The sequence below is a fragment of the Ptychodera flava genome, chromosome 12 (assembly GCF_041260155.1).
Source record: "Ptychodera flava strain L36383 chromosome 12, AS_Pfla_20210202, whole genome shotgun sequence".
Lineage (NCBI taxonomy): Eukaryota > Metazoa > Hemichordata > Enteropneusta > Ptychoderidae > Ptychodera > Ptychodera flava.
This window is the reverse complement of record NC_091939.1, coordinates 12,428,207-12,443,394: the sequence shown is the minus strand read 5'-3', so window position 1 is coordinate 12,443,394 and position 15,188 is coordinate 12,428,207. Positions and strand designations below refer to the sequence as shown.

Here is a 15,188-nt window from a genome sequence, read left to right as displayed (position 1 = left end):
ACACAAAGAGCAAAACAAATGGACATTGTCAAAATTTGAGTGATCGACAAAAGGAGAGCATTCTGCCTTACAGTGATCAGATTCGATGAACGAGTGTAGAACAAGACTGAGGTTTCAATCCTGATTTCAGACTAAATGACTCAAATTTTTCTCTAACTTTCCTAAACAAACTTTCAACCATTCTGTTTCAAGTACAAAAAAAAATTTCGGCCGTCAAAATGCAAATTTGGGACCAGTGGTAAGAAATCAACTCAAATATACTGATATTTGAAATTCAAAGTGACCGCCAACCCTGAGTTAACACTACGGGGAAAAATTACATTTCGATTATCACAAAAACGTGATTTTGAAACGTTTACTTACTCCAAGAGCTCAAAAATGACGCAACACAAGTGGTAGATCGGAACAGAAAAGTATAGTAAAACAGCGAGAGTCCGAAGATATGGTCCCGAGCTCGAGGCGCATTCAACTTTTATAAGGAAAACGATAGCATAATGTTTGATGCGTCGTATAGCAAGGGACCGACTACGGCAAGACTCAGCATGTAGTACGTTGATGATTGTACAGTGATACTGTCATGATCAACACGATTATTTTCGTTCATATTTCCTTTTGAAAAGGTATTAAAACACCGTAGAACTCTGTTTTAGGACCGCCGTATTACAATATGTATTGTCTATTTCTGATTGGAGTATGACCTTCAATTGTGTTCACACCAAGCTTAGCGCTCAGGGGCCGTTTGATGTCGTTGGCCATTGGCAAAGCCAGCATATCTAAGGGAGTTGTTACGACGAGTGAAATGACAAAAGAGAAATCATATAGGAGGCATTTTTAATCACCACTTTCGCACAAATACACAAAACATGATAGACAACAAAATAAATGTAACTGTTTTTTCTTCTATTATGAATCCAAATGGTTGCAAAATGCGTAAAATGTCAATTTACCAAAAGCCGTATATATTGTATACTTACAAATGCAGTTGACAGGTAAACAACCCGCATTGGTGCTGCTATCGTGTACGGACCATGTGCCCGGTTTTGGATTTAAATCGAAGCAGACATGTGAAAAGTCGCACGAGCCATGGGCCGTAAGGTCTATCGTCACTGTGACGTCATCAATGTTCAATGTACGCAGGGTCGTATCAAAAGTCAAATATTGGGTGATTGTCGTTCCCGTCAAATCGGAGCTTGGGAAGGGGCTGGAGCCAGCGTTATCTGCAGCTAGATAGATGTTCAGTATGGTCTCGGCGGGTACGGTGATATATTGGTTGTCTGTGCCGAGCACATCGAAAGTAACATCGAGATGAACGTCCACCATCTGTCCGAGGTTAAAATCGTTCGTCCAACCGGAGGTAATTGTAAGCTGCACGTTGGTGACAGTGAAACAGTTTGGAGCTATTGGACAGTAAAACAATACCGAGTGATTAAGAAAACGTGCTCAAACAAAACACAGTAAGGACTGCGAAAACATCTTATGAAAGGAAAATCGTACAATCTTGCTTTAAGGTAGATCGCGTCTCGAAATTTAAAGACTTATAGCCCGAACAGCTGCAAATGTTTAATGAACCGATCTCAAAATCTTTAGTTTTCCCAAGAGTTTTCTTTAAATAAGACCCATTAAAGACTGAAAAAGTGTATAACACTGTCATAAGTGTCGAAAGTGGCATGTAAATTGAAACGTTTTAACATCATTTTAGATTTCCCACCATTTTCAAAAATTAACATGTGACAGAGAAAATAAAGATTACAACAACAAAATGTCGGCCATTGTGTGTTGTGCATTCAAGTAAATGGCACCATGCTTGTTGCCTTTACGATCATGCATTTTTTGTACTTTTCCGTTGGGGAGGGGACACGTACGCATAGTTCAAATCAGCGAGCAGTGATACTTCTATACATGTCCTTTAGTTAGCACATTTACACAAAACAACTTTGATTTGAAAATAAAATCATGAAAATAATGCATAAAATTCGCAGCTATTAGGGCTTTAAACCTTTGCTGCAAATTTTCTGTGAGGAAACTTTAAATCATTCTCTTTCGAAATCAAGAATAAAAATCAGGTGTCATTGGGCAAAATTTGGTACCAGAGAAAAAACGTTCCCGATTGACCGACACTTGAAATTCAAAATAACCTTCATCGCTGTGTTAATTTTATTGGGAACTTTTAAATTTTTTATTTTTTGCAAAACTAGGCATGTGTAACCTCGATTTACTCCGTGAGCTGAAAACTGAATCCCCACAACTGGCGGACCAAAAAGTACCGTAAAAGTTTGAGAGCCCGAGTGGCTGTCCCAAATGCGCATTCTACCTTAAAGTGACGTAATCCTGGAAGCAAACGTTATGGTAGCAACGCTGTGCAAATATAGAACAGAAACTATTGTGAAAAGAGATGAACAAATACTAGTTTTGTTTTTTGGTAGAAGAATTTGGAAAGAAACTTTTTATTTAAATATATTTTGCTGTTTCATACGCCACAGACGGGGAACGGACCAATTCGCGAGAGAATCCTCAAATCCGTGTGCTGTGTTTATTATTATACCTGTGGTGTTATCCTGAATTCGCAAATAGGCATTCTTGGGGGTCTATATAACATAAATTGTTTGTCACTTGAGCAGTTTAGTTATATGTCGGGGTGTTTTTTCAGAACTTGTTCTCTGAACTTGTAAGAAACAGCAATTTTACGTTAACAACACACATTAACACACATGCAAGCAAAAGAAAGGACAATACAACACGCATGCACAAAAGTTAAAATGCAATCTTGCGGACAGAAAACCAGCGCAATGATAGTTCCGTGGTCAAAATGAAAACAAAAGTAACCATGTAGACATGGGAAAGACGAGTTTGAACAATTCTATGGATAAGGAAAATTCAAAAAATAAATTGATACTCACGTCCGGTACATGGCGATGCAAAAAGAAAGAAGGAGTTGATGATATAACACGACAGCAGGAATTTCACTCCATGACTGTAACCGAGGACCATTATCCTGTTGAACAAAAACAAGGATTCATTAACCTTTTACCTTAATCTTTGGTGCCATTAACACAACGTGATACCTTCAAAAATCCAAAGGCCTAAGATATGACTGCTGTAATCTGCAAATTTGACCACTCTTTCGCCGTAGTTATCAACCCGAACAGACAAATTTTGTGTTTCATTTGCAAATCAGACTTTCGTGTAGTTTACTGGACACTGTTTGCCGAACGCAAAAACTATGTGCCTTGGTGTGTGTGTGTGTGTGTGTGTGTGTGTGTGTGTGTGTGTGTGTCTTCCGTGTCACGCATATGGTGTCCATCGGACGCTCGCTAACAGATATGTTGCCATGATAACGAAAAATGTGCAGAGCCAAGTTTCTTAAAACGCAAGACTGATTGCGTTTAAGAATTGAGATATTCGAGAATTTTTTCATCGGAAAACATATAGATCACAGAACTATTTGTAACTTTTGATAGCTATTATTAGAGATACCTTGTAGATCAATGTTTATCAATAAATGGGTTGTATACTAAAGTAACGCTTAAAATCCGGAAAACATCTATAAGATACCGAGCCAAAATCATGCAAATCAGCATGCAACTTTTTGATAGCAAGCTAATAAGAAGCGACAAGGTTTGGCTTGTGAATGAGCTCGTAATTCGCATTTTGACGAATCCTCGTGGTGATATTTCTCTCTGATAGGAAATTGTGAGTCGGCTTTTGGCTGAGTAGCAGCTAATTTGCATATTCAATGAATATTAGCTCATTTGGTTTTATATGTGACAGACGTGATATCGTACAAATTGATACTTAAACTCTTCAAATTGTGATTCAGACCTGCTAAGATTTCGGTCAAATTATTTCCTCCTTCTTATATCTAATTACATTTTTGCTATTTCAATTATACAATATAATACAGCTTCAAAAACAACGAAATCTGGTAAGATATCCGGACCTCGTGAGAGTTCGGTCAGCATTGCCACGTAAAGAAGTAATGAAATATTCAATTGAAAAATTCATAAATCTTGAAATTCACTTTCTATCAAAAGCCATTCTAAATATATCAGAATACGATTCTTCAGGATAAGATATATATGTGACAGGAGTTCGCTGGCCTTTACACGTTGAGCAGTCTGTTTGTCTCGTCGCGGGATGGTGTTAAAACCATCATCAAATGAATAATCGTTTGAACAGTTGTTTTACATAGTCAAAATGATAATTTTGGTGTATTTTAACTTATTCATTAAAGGTTTGAATATGTAACTTTGCTTGTAAAATTCTGTTGGGTGCTTACTTTGTCCTCTGCTCTGGCGTTTATGATGAACTCCTTTGCTTTTCTCACCAATGTACCACTTGGTGAATTTGTATGAGCAGTTGTGCGCCTGGCCAGATAAGGTTAAACTGCCGGGTATTTATGTCGGGTACACACCTAATAAACTACTGGCATGCCGGTCACAAGAATGCGTTATTATAGTGAACAGTGAGTATACAGCAGACGTCTGTAAGTCCGAGCTATTTTGTCATTATAAATAACACCATCCTGTCCAGATCACAGGCCACCGCACAATAGCCTCCATTCAACACTAAGTTGATTCAACACAAAGCTACCGAGTGCGTCGATTAAAACGAGAGGCCCCCTTCTCGTTGTCAACACAATAGGGTACACAAGTGCATCACAACTGACAGCGGCTTAGCCGACGAAGTTGGACCACGGTCCATAGATTCAAGGTCAAAGGTTATTTACTTACCAATGACCATTATACTGAGTTTTACTGCCATTTGAAAGACCTGTTGCGTTCAGTCGACCGAAGCATCAGATTGCAGCGTACAATTAAATCTAGATTGCTGCAAACTCTTACCAATATTAAAACTCAAGGTGACCGTTATGACTATTGGGTGACATGGAACTTTAAGAGGAACATACATTGAAATAAGTTTAGGAACTGTTTCTCATATGAGAGGAATTATCTGGTGATGCAAAACTCTCTTTGCTAATACATGGAGCAAGATGCTGTCTTAAGGGAAAAAAGCCTCGAAAATTACCATCTGTCAAACGTTCCTAATTCGCAGTTTGCTATTTTTAATGATTTTTCGCACAATGTTGATGCAAACTTGATATATTTTCACATTCTTCATTCAGCGAACACCAACGTGTGCCCCAGTTTTATCGGAAAAGTGCTTTGGCTGGCCAGGCCTTCTGGCAAATACACTGATTTATTGCCTTCACAGGGTAAAGAGTAAATAGACAGACAACAACCATTGAAAAGATACTTTACCCTAGATCTTTTCGAAGATGTACTTTCCATGAATAAAAGCGTATGGTGCGACGTTAACACGTAAATCTATGGTTATGACTTCATCGTAAAGATCGCCTACGATTGAAAGCGCGGGCGTGGTTGTATAGTAAAATTGTGACAGTCTCTTCATTAGACAACAATGCGATTTCAATGTGTTTCGCAATATCGACAAAGGCTTCCAGTTCTCAAAGACCGTACACCGACCTTGCTGCACGCGTATCCTAGCAATAAAATATTCAAAGAGGCACAGAGACGGGGCCAGGGGATCAAGAACACAGTTTCACCAGGTGCGTGGGAACAAGAGGCCGGCCGATCACATTAGACACTAAAGTAAACTAACGGCACTCCCAGCGGAGACTCAGTATAAATAAGCATTTATCAAATCCCTCGAACCACGGCACGTTTAGCCAATATAAACTGAGGCAGTGTATGGTTTTGGTCCATTTGCATTGAAACTGGCCAATTGTGCTGTTGGAAAAGTAAACGACTTGCATGACGTTTTGCACGTCAGTAGAGGTGCGGCAACGCCGTACTGTCTGTTTGTGTGTACAGGCCTAGGGCAATCTTATGAAATTAAATTCAGATTCTATTTAAACGCTGAGCATGTGCCCTACTTTCTTAACACGGGGTCATTCAAATGCCGAAAGACAGGATTAGACGTTGATTTAAGTCGTTTCATAGAAAAAAAACCCCAGCATATCGTGTTATTATAATTTTATCCAAAGTTATTTGAATTTTTGTTTCTGCGATTTCGAAACAGTCCACTGCAAAATCTTGGCGAATGCACCGTGCTGAAGTCGAAGCAATATATGATCTAGTGTAGATTATCTTTTCGAAGCCGTGGGGATTCAAATATTACACACTGCAGTGATTTTATAATCATTTATACTTCCTAAAAACACATGCATTTTTTTGAATGAGTCTGGCCGAACTCAGGATGTTCCTCGCGGGAGAATGCACACTTCACCTTTTAATCCGTAAAAAGGAAAGACGTCTGTTTTAGGTGAGAAGATTTGTTTTTGATCAAAGCGACCGATAAAGCCGGAATGCTGGGGCTCTTCTAGAATATGAAGTCTGGACAAACTTTAAAATATCAAGACCGCAGGCCGATACATTTAATTGGATTGAAGTTTATGAACAAGAAGAGTCCGACGTAGAAGGACTTGCACGCCTTGAAAAAACCATCATTGGAAATTTATATATTTTATGTTTGTTTTAATCTCAGTTGTCTCAGCATTTTCTTAAACTGTCTTCACTGAGCTGGCCTTCAAAAGCAATTGGAGCACTATGTAAAAGGCTTTTCACCTGTCCAGGATGGTTCCAGACTTTCCAAACTTTGAATATTGAAAGTATACCAGATGGCTCGATATGCGACATGACAAGCTTTAGGGAAGTTACATAATTTTTTCTGGAGCTGTGTTATCGTAACTAAATTACTTTGTCGTCGCTTGATAAGGCTCAAAATTAGCACGTCGTGTTTGGTTCCATCGCCACAAAATCGGTAAAATTAAGGCTCTAAGCGCCTTGAAGCTGAAATAAGTAAACTTTTGCTCAAATTTTTCTGAAGGAAACTTTCAACCATTCTCTTACAAAATTATATACAAGAGTAAAAACCTGGGGTCACAGGTCAAATTTGGTACTGAAGAACACATACCTAATATTTACCGATGTTATGTGAAATTCAGAATGTCCGTCACCACAGTATCAACTCTACGGGGAAAAGTTAAATTTTCGATTTGAACAAAACTATAACGCTGAAAACAAACTTTAATTACTCCAAAATTAATTACTTTACTTTAAAATGAGCTTCAACAAGCGGTAGACCAGAAAAGAATTGTAAAAAATTGAGTCTGAATATCTGTCCCCGAGGTGAATTATATCTTAAATGGCAATAATGTGTGAAGTAAACGGCTCTCAAGTTGTGACTTAAAAGTCAGAAACGTGACCAAGGCTTTCATAGAGAAAAGGAACGCAATAAGAGTGGCCTAGTAACATTCATGAGATCTAAAAGTACACATTTTAAATCAGTTTGGCCTTAAGTTTTCCTTTCATACTTACGTATTAGTCAAAGTGAACACTGAATGCCGTGTCCTGGCCTTTAAGCCCGCGTTCGGCGCATGTTAAGCTTGTGCACTCCGACAATTAATGGCGAAATTCTCTCTTCACATACATAACAATCATGGAAAACTGATACTGCAAGCAAATAAGTAGACAGGATGCAGAAGCCACTTGTTTAGCTGTCAAATGAGGACACAGCCTATATATCAAATCACGTAAGTAAACATAGCCTTCCTGCGCTAACAGCGGGACAAAAGGGTCTTGTACTTTGTGACGTCACTGGAATTTGGGCATCGCGTTGAAAACAAAGTGTTGTGTTTTACTAACTCAAAACAAATCGCATTTGTTCAATGAATTTCCTGCAAAATTTGACGAAACACTTAGTCTTTATTTGGTTTTACTTTAGCTTCCTTGCCAACGAGCCTGACAAAATGGCGGGAAGGGGATGATCAAATATTTTCACTGCAAACCTGCACAAACGCATAACCAAGTATGTATTAAAGATTGACCCCATCCAATACATCCACGCTGGAACACGAGGTCGTTGACACCCTTCTCCCTAGTTAACAAAGCTTTGCAAACTTTCTGCAATGTTCAACATTTTATTTGCAATCTATAATATTCACACATTACGGACAAATTGTTTTCTGACTTCGTGGCGCCGCATTTTCTCTGTGCGTCTGACAAGCTTTACAGATGTACGAAACTTGACCAAAAGTAAATAAATATATAAATAAAAGATAAATAATATAGATCAATTAATAGATAAACCCAATGACATATCTACTATCGACTGGACAATTCACAAAATAGTGTGGCAAAAGTATTATCAACTTTGAATAGAGGCACTTAGCATTTGAGTCAGAGTGCAAATACCTTAGTTTGTATCAACCCTTTCAATTCAAGGGCCAGTAGCTGTAACTTTTGACGATTTTTCCACAATTTTCGTTCTTAAGGTAGAATGCGTCTCGAAAGTGAAAGACGTTAACTTTCGCTCAAACTTTCCTTAAGGAATCTTTCAACCAATCTTTCAAAATCAAGAATAAAAATCGGGGTCATCGTGCAAATTTTGGTACTAGAGAAACGAATAACCCAAGATTTACCGATATTCAAAATTCAAAATGGCCGCCATCCCTATGTTACTTCTATGACGAAAAATAAAATTTTCGAATTTCGAAAAACTAAGCCGGTGAAAAGTTTTCTTACACCAAGAGCTTTAAAATGAACCCCCACATGTGGTATATCAGAAGAGAATTGTAAAAGTTTGAGAGTCCGAATATCTGTCCCCGAGGCGCGTTCTACCTTAATGTTGATTGAAAGTTCTTGCTAGAGTCCCTAAAACATGTTGATACACAACTACATGTATATGTACGTTGCTTGCAAACACTGTCTGTAAATGTAAACTGCACTGTTATTTTTTATATTTGAATCATTATCCGCATCAGAATTTTCTTATCAGCAATAACATCGTAGCTAACAAACGTACAGGCTGAGTTGACAAGTTAAAGACTGTTTATCTCAACATGCTTTAGGGAGTAGATTATTTGTTGACATTTAAAAATAGCTTAAGCTTAAAGAATCATCAAAATTTATAACTACTTACTGACCGATTTTAGAAACTGAATTACATATTAGTTTGCATGACTTTACTGTTTAGGCGAAATGAAGACGACGAATTCTGAATAAACTCCGATTAGAATTTTTTACGAACTTGACTTATGAAGAGATGTATTGTTTTTCTTACAGGAAATCTTTGAAGTCATGACATTACGGTAGTAAACGGGTGCAGACTATAATCAGAGTTTGACCAAATATAAGCTTATATTTCTCCTGCAATGTTTCGACAATGCTAAAACGTCAGAGCGTCAAAAAGACTACTTTCCCGCCTTTTGGTTTATATGGATAAGTAACCGTCGAGAAGGAAAGGGGACAATTAAAAGGGGTCATCGCTGTAAAACTTGGCAAATTGCACGAAACTCGCCGTAGTAGTAGGACTGAAGCATGGTGGATCAATGGTGAGTTGCAGTGCAATGAAAATGCCAGTACCTATAAATTTGATTATTTGCATTACCATTTTTGGTTTTAGTGTCAACTTAAGTTTATTGTTCTACTCCACAAAGTATTTGGACAAAAAAGCAGAATTCAGCGCGTCAACCCAGTCCGTACGTGTGTAAACTATACATAGGCATGACTGGTGTTGTTCACCCTGAGGCGCACTCTACCTGAAATCAATTGAAGTACTGTCATAACCTGAGTGATTACAGCTCGTTCGCTGTTGTTTCGTATTTTAAAAGGATTCAAATAAACATCATTTACAGATTTGCATCTCTCTCGTTGTCGTGAAGATACAAGTTATCTTTTAAAAATATATTTAACATACAGAATTTCATTTCATTCTTTAATGCATTTTCAATTAACATTGATTTCAAATACTAGGTTCTTTTTCAAAGCACACATTTGTACGCATTGTTTTTCGTGATTTTTCATGGAGAAATGCTTCAACGTTTTCTTGAAAACGTTCACTCCAGAGACGCTTATGTCATACTGGACAGCTCCACTGAACCATGGAATCTAAAATGGTTTCTATTGTGCTGTGGAAATAGGCTCAATTCTGGAAGAAAAGGACCAGAAATGAATTCTTCTTATTAGCAAGATGTGGCGTCCATTGATGAACCAAAATCACATTTGAATGGCATGGGAAGACGGCGACACTCACAATCTTACGTTCGTTTTAACGAATTTCCGAAATCATTTTATATCATACTTAGGCGGAGATAAAACCAGCAGCAAACAGAGCAGAAATTATTGATTGGAAATAACTTTTATGATGAATAGATCACTTATGAATAGGACTTATAGAGCATTTTTATCTATATTTGTAATAGTCAAAAGTTTGACATTGTTTAGAAGAGACCCAATTTCATTTAACCAAAGTGACAGATACAATACGTTACAGTGTAGAAGAATGCTGGTAACTCCCCCTAGAGTAATAATGCGGGCGTTGCTACTTTTACACGCGAAAAAATAAAGTTTTAGCCTGGCTGCATTCCGAAGATGAACACAAACAGAAATAGGAAAAAAATGACGGTGTCAGTTTTTGCGCCGAACGCTCGCCAAAATATTGTATAGGGGCGTTTCTTTACTTTAAGGTCAAACCGCTTAAGGGAATGAGCTTTTTAAACACAATGATCGAAAAGTGACGAAGACGACACATTTACATTTGATTTCACGGTTGTTGTTTTTAAAAAGTGCCATGCCTCTTTTGATTAAAAATGCCCGAAGGCAGACGACGTACGCTCCTAACACCGTGTATATACCTCGGGCGACTGGGGAGCCACACTCGCTATCACTCACAACTTGCAGTTTGGCGAGTACAAGATGTAAAGATGTCTTTGTGTCGTCAAAACTCGGTGCGGTAGAAGACCCGGGTAGACGCCGTTCACTTCGAGCGGAAAACTTCATATTAACTCTGCCTGAAAAGACTGTACCCTACCCTTTATTTAAGTCAGCACAGTGGTTCCGTACCAACCACAGAACACATAAATCGAATAAACGCCTACGGATCATTGAGTAATTGAATGGTTGCAGCTTCAACGTTTGCAGCGGTGCAAAGCGTCTTCTTATCAAACAAAAATTTGAAAAGTTGGGAGCCACTATTTTGACGGTCAATCTAGGGACCTTGCCGATCTTACACTTTCTTCCTGCCCAGATACTCTGACTCGTTCACAGACCTGCAAAAAGTCTACACAGCAAGAAAATTGAGTCTTGTCACAGACCATGCATTCCACTGTTACACAGCTGTGAGACTGGTCTACAGGGCCGTGACTCATGTCTGTGGTAGAGTGCTGCGCACCGGGCCCAGGTGAGTGGCAGTGTGAGAATTTCATGCTACGGTACGTGTTTTACGTGACTCATGACTGTGTATATAGTTCTGTGCACACGGATATGTGACGTGGTGTCTTTCATAATGTAACAACATAATTTCCACGTCTCTGTAAAAACTCCCATGAATTTACAGACCTTGTATCGGTCCCCCAAATTCAAGACTGGAAAAAAGTTCTCCACCGTCAATGTTTCAGACCTACGGCCCATGAAATAATTAACCCTTTCACCACCGTAATGTGGCCAAAACCAATTGTTATCAATTATGACTGTGGACCTGTTTACAGGGAATTAGGGGTGAACAGGTTTAAGGTAGAATGCGCCCCGGTGACAGATACTTGGACTCTCAAACTTTTTCAATGCTTTTCTGATCTACCACTTTTGTGAGTTTATTTTGAAGATCTTTGAATGAGAAAAACTCTCACCGTCTTAGTTTTTTGAAAATCGAAATTTTTATTATCCACAGAGTTAACACCGAAATGGCGGCCATTTTGAATTTCAAATATAGGTATATCTTGGGTAATTTGTTTCTCCAGTTCAAAAATTTGCACGTTGACCCCCAATTTTTATTCTTGATTTTGAAAATGAATGGTTAAAAAATTCCTTAAGGAAAATTTGAGCGAAAGTTTCACTCTTTTACTTTCGAGGCGCATACTACCGTAAAGCAAGAAACAAATAAGATTGCAAATTAATGATAGATCTACATGATGCAGCTCCAAAATTTACTGGAATATATATTACAGGCCAGATGAAAGTGGCTACTGCAACTATATCATGGACTGATCAGAGCCCATTACAGGCATGCCCTTTAATCTGCCCGCTGTACTTTACAATGGCTATAATCTGTGTCTGTGCTTTCGTTACTTTTGTTCGAGAAAACAAGTGCATTCTCTTCACCTTCTCCCTAATTTATGTCGAAATACACAGTATTAGTCTTGCAGACACAATGCACTTTATACAACATGCAGTGCTTTTGTTGACAGATGAATTCTGCTTCAGATTAAAGTTCAGTTGTAAACACATCAAGATGAACACGCATACACAAACTGTGAACACAATGCACATGATTTTTTGTAGCGGGGGGACGAACAAGAAACTCTATTTTACGAACAGGATAAAAATACTCAGAAAACATTTACAAGTTGTAGCAGATGAAGGAGTAGATATAATCGGTCTATGTGCTACTCTTGTGTCAATTAAATTCACATCTGTAGGTGCGTTTTCGGATCTTATGAAAAGATACTCTTTATTGAAATACTCTCCGGGCGTAGGGTCAAGGGCGAACTACGGTCTCGATCTTTCTGTCAGTTTTGTCACTGGAGAAAAAAAATTTCAGGCAGCATTTGTCTGCCTGACCACACGATAATCACGTTGTATCATTACGCGTACTATTAGCCAAAACTGTTCCACATTGCAGTGAAAAGTATACGGTATAAGAAAACACCTTAATACCACAGTAAAAATGGCAACGTTTGAACACGACGTGTTCTTGAAATCAATACCGACTTACTGATGCGTAAGTTGAGTGAAGTTATTTTGTCTGTGTGTACACAAGTTTTTTTCAGCGTCTTTGACAAAAATGATTTTTTGTTACCCGCCTCATCTATCGCCTTCTGCTTCATTAAGCCCTTTCAGCTATCTACGCGCCGTTGCCATGGATATCCGGACTCTGCGATTGTTTGCCTTCAGACCTGTACGAACCGTTGTAACTTTCTCCAAACTTTTTAATTGATCAATCGACAAAATAGACTTGACGGTTAGTTGTGTTAGTGCTAGACGTTACTTTTTGCTCGAGTGACTGGTGGAGAGATATGCCTCACTCCGTGATGTTTTACCAATGATATTTCTCAGATACGTTTCAGAAAAAGTCGACTGTGGGATATGTTTCACCCTGTTGCCAAAATTCTCCTCTTAATTGAAAACGTGTAAACGTGCCAAATTTTTCCGCTGTATTTTTCTAAAAAGGACTTTTACTTGACCCGTCATCGGTATAAATCAAACTTTGACTCTTTCTAAACCTCTGCCGATGTTACCCCCCTCTCTCTCTCTCTCTCTCTCTCTCTCTCTCTCTCTCTCTCTCTCTCTCCCTCCCCTGCTGAGTTTCGGAAATTGACCGATCACCGTCGACGAGATTCACTTTTCATGCTCAATGCTTCAGCCCCGGCAAATCACCCATGACATAATCACTTTCAACTGTCGACTTTCAATATCAGGACCTTCGGAAGTGCAACGAGGGAATAGAAGTGACCCGACTGATGGTTCAATATGTCAATGTATACAGTAAGGTGTTCAAAGTGATTGTATACCTTGATGTGTGGTTTTAGATACCACATCCCTTCTCGCTATGGAAGTACATAATGCACCGTAGGGTTGGACTGGCAAAACAATAAAAACATCAGAGAACACCCGATGGACCAGAAAATATCCCTTCGATGTGGGCCTAGAGTAATGGGTAACCGCGATTACCCAGGTAATTGCGACCGACACAATAGCCGTACAGTTTCCCTTAATTTTGGTGAATGCACGCCAATTCTTTAAAATGTGAAAAGCAAGGCTGGGCCGGTGTTTTATTTGTATCTTTTCAACGTGAGTCATCCTAAAAACATCACCTTACGGGTAGGACGCTGAAACTTTCAGAGAAGTTATTCTACTAATTTTAATACTCCTGAAACAGTAACGTGTTTAATATGAACGATTTTGAAAGCGAATGATTTGAAGTTTCCTGGCGGAAAGTTTGAGCAAAAGTTTAAGTCTTTCAATTCCGAAGCGCGTACGTAACCAATTTCGAGGCGCGAGGGCGGTTAAACAATCGAGAAGAAGTCTTCTTCAGGCATTTATCTTTCACTTGTCTTGTAAGGAAATGTAGAATTTGACCACCATAAGTAAATAAAAGTTTTATGAATTTGCCGTAACTTCTGAGGAACACCATAATCGTGCTTTTTTGTAAGAAGTAATTTTAAAACTCCCAGTTTACATTTCCTGGCACTGTTTCAAATTTACTGTGCAGCAGGATGGGGCACATGAAATCGGACTGGTGTTTAGAAAGGGCTTACAATAATACAGTCTTGACTAAATTTTAACATGTCGACTAACACTAATTCGGGCAAACAATGTTACTTCTGACGAAGAATTCAGAATTACTTCCATCGAAAATCAAGCCCGCACACGTTTAACGTCCAAACTTTCTGTTACTGCGCCATAGTGGGTGTAAAAATGTGAACTTTTGTGTGAACTTTTAGAAGATACGCACTTTGTTGCATTGAACCTTCACTGACACTCGCGTCTTGGATCTGTGAGCTTTGTCATGCTGTGGATTAAGTATTTTTAGCAGGAAATTTGCCATAACACCTCCAGCGGGTCTTCTTAAAAATATGACCTTAGCTTCGTCGAATTCGACAGGTAAAGATCGTCCGTAGGGACAGCGTCTGTGAGCTATCACCTGTAGAACTCTACTCTTGGCTACCCTTGTTTACATTCAAGAGAAAATACCCTAATCTAACGACACGGTTTTGCAGAGCCAAAATTAGTATGCCAACACATTCCAATGCGGTCCATTTTATAACGACGGTGACAATGTCGACACTCCTAACGGAAAAATGTACCATTTTCATTCCACATTTACTGACGACCACGTGGATGTCGTTTACTTCGGTGGGTGATGAAAGCGAAAGAAGCGTGTCTTACTCAAAAAGAGTTGGTAACAGTAAACTGTATTTTGCAGACAGCCGAACTTTGGACCCCGCTTAAATCCCCCTCGCTGGTACCGTCGAAACATCGCGATGTTTGATAGCAATTTCGTGTCCCCAGGGAACTGAACTCATTCGGGAGTGATTGGTGTGCGCGTAAAGAAATAGCTCCGTGTCTCTGTGGCAGGTACGCCTTAGAACAGCAGCGTCGCAAGACGGACGACAAAAAATAGCTCTTGAGATCCGAGAGAATATGTCAACAAATTGCAACACTTCGGCATGA

General features: G+C 38.9%; 1 protein-coding gene across 4 annotated transcripts in view; it reads right to left on the bottom strand.

Annotated features, from left to right (window-relative positions):
- Positions 1-15,188, bottom strand: part of LOC139145026 (uncharacterized) — a 37,020-nt gene that overhangs the window by 20,954 nt on the left and 878 nt on the right. For 3 of the 4 annotated variants that reach the window (XR_011554888.1, XR_011554887.1, XM_070715927.1), the window contains exons 2-3: positions 2,898-2,992; positions 975-1,397 (exon numbers count right to left, since the gene is read on the bottom strand). The gene's annotated coding sequence lies outside the window, so the exon portion shown is untranslated. Of the gene's footprint in view, positions 1-974; positions 1,398-2,897; positions 2,993-7,337; positions 7,436-15,188 lie in introns of those variants that run through there. The other variant, XR_011554889.1, reaches the window with a different exon arrangement.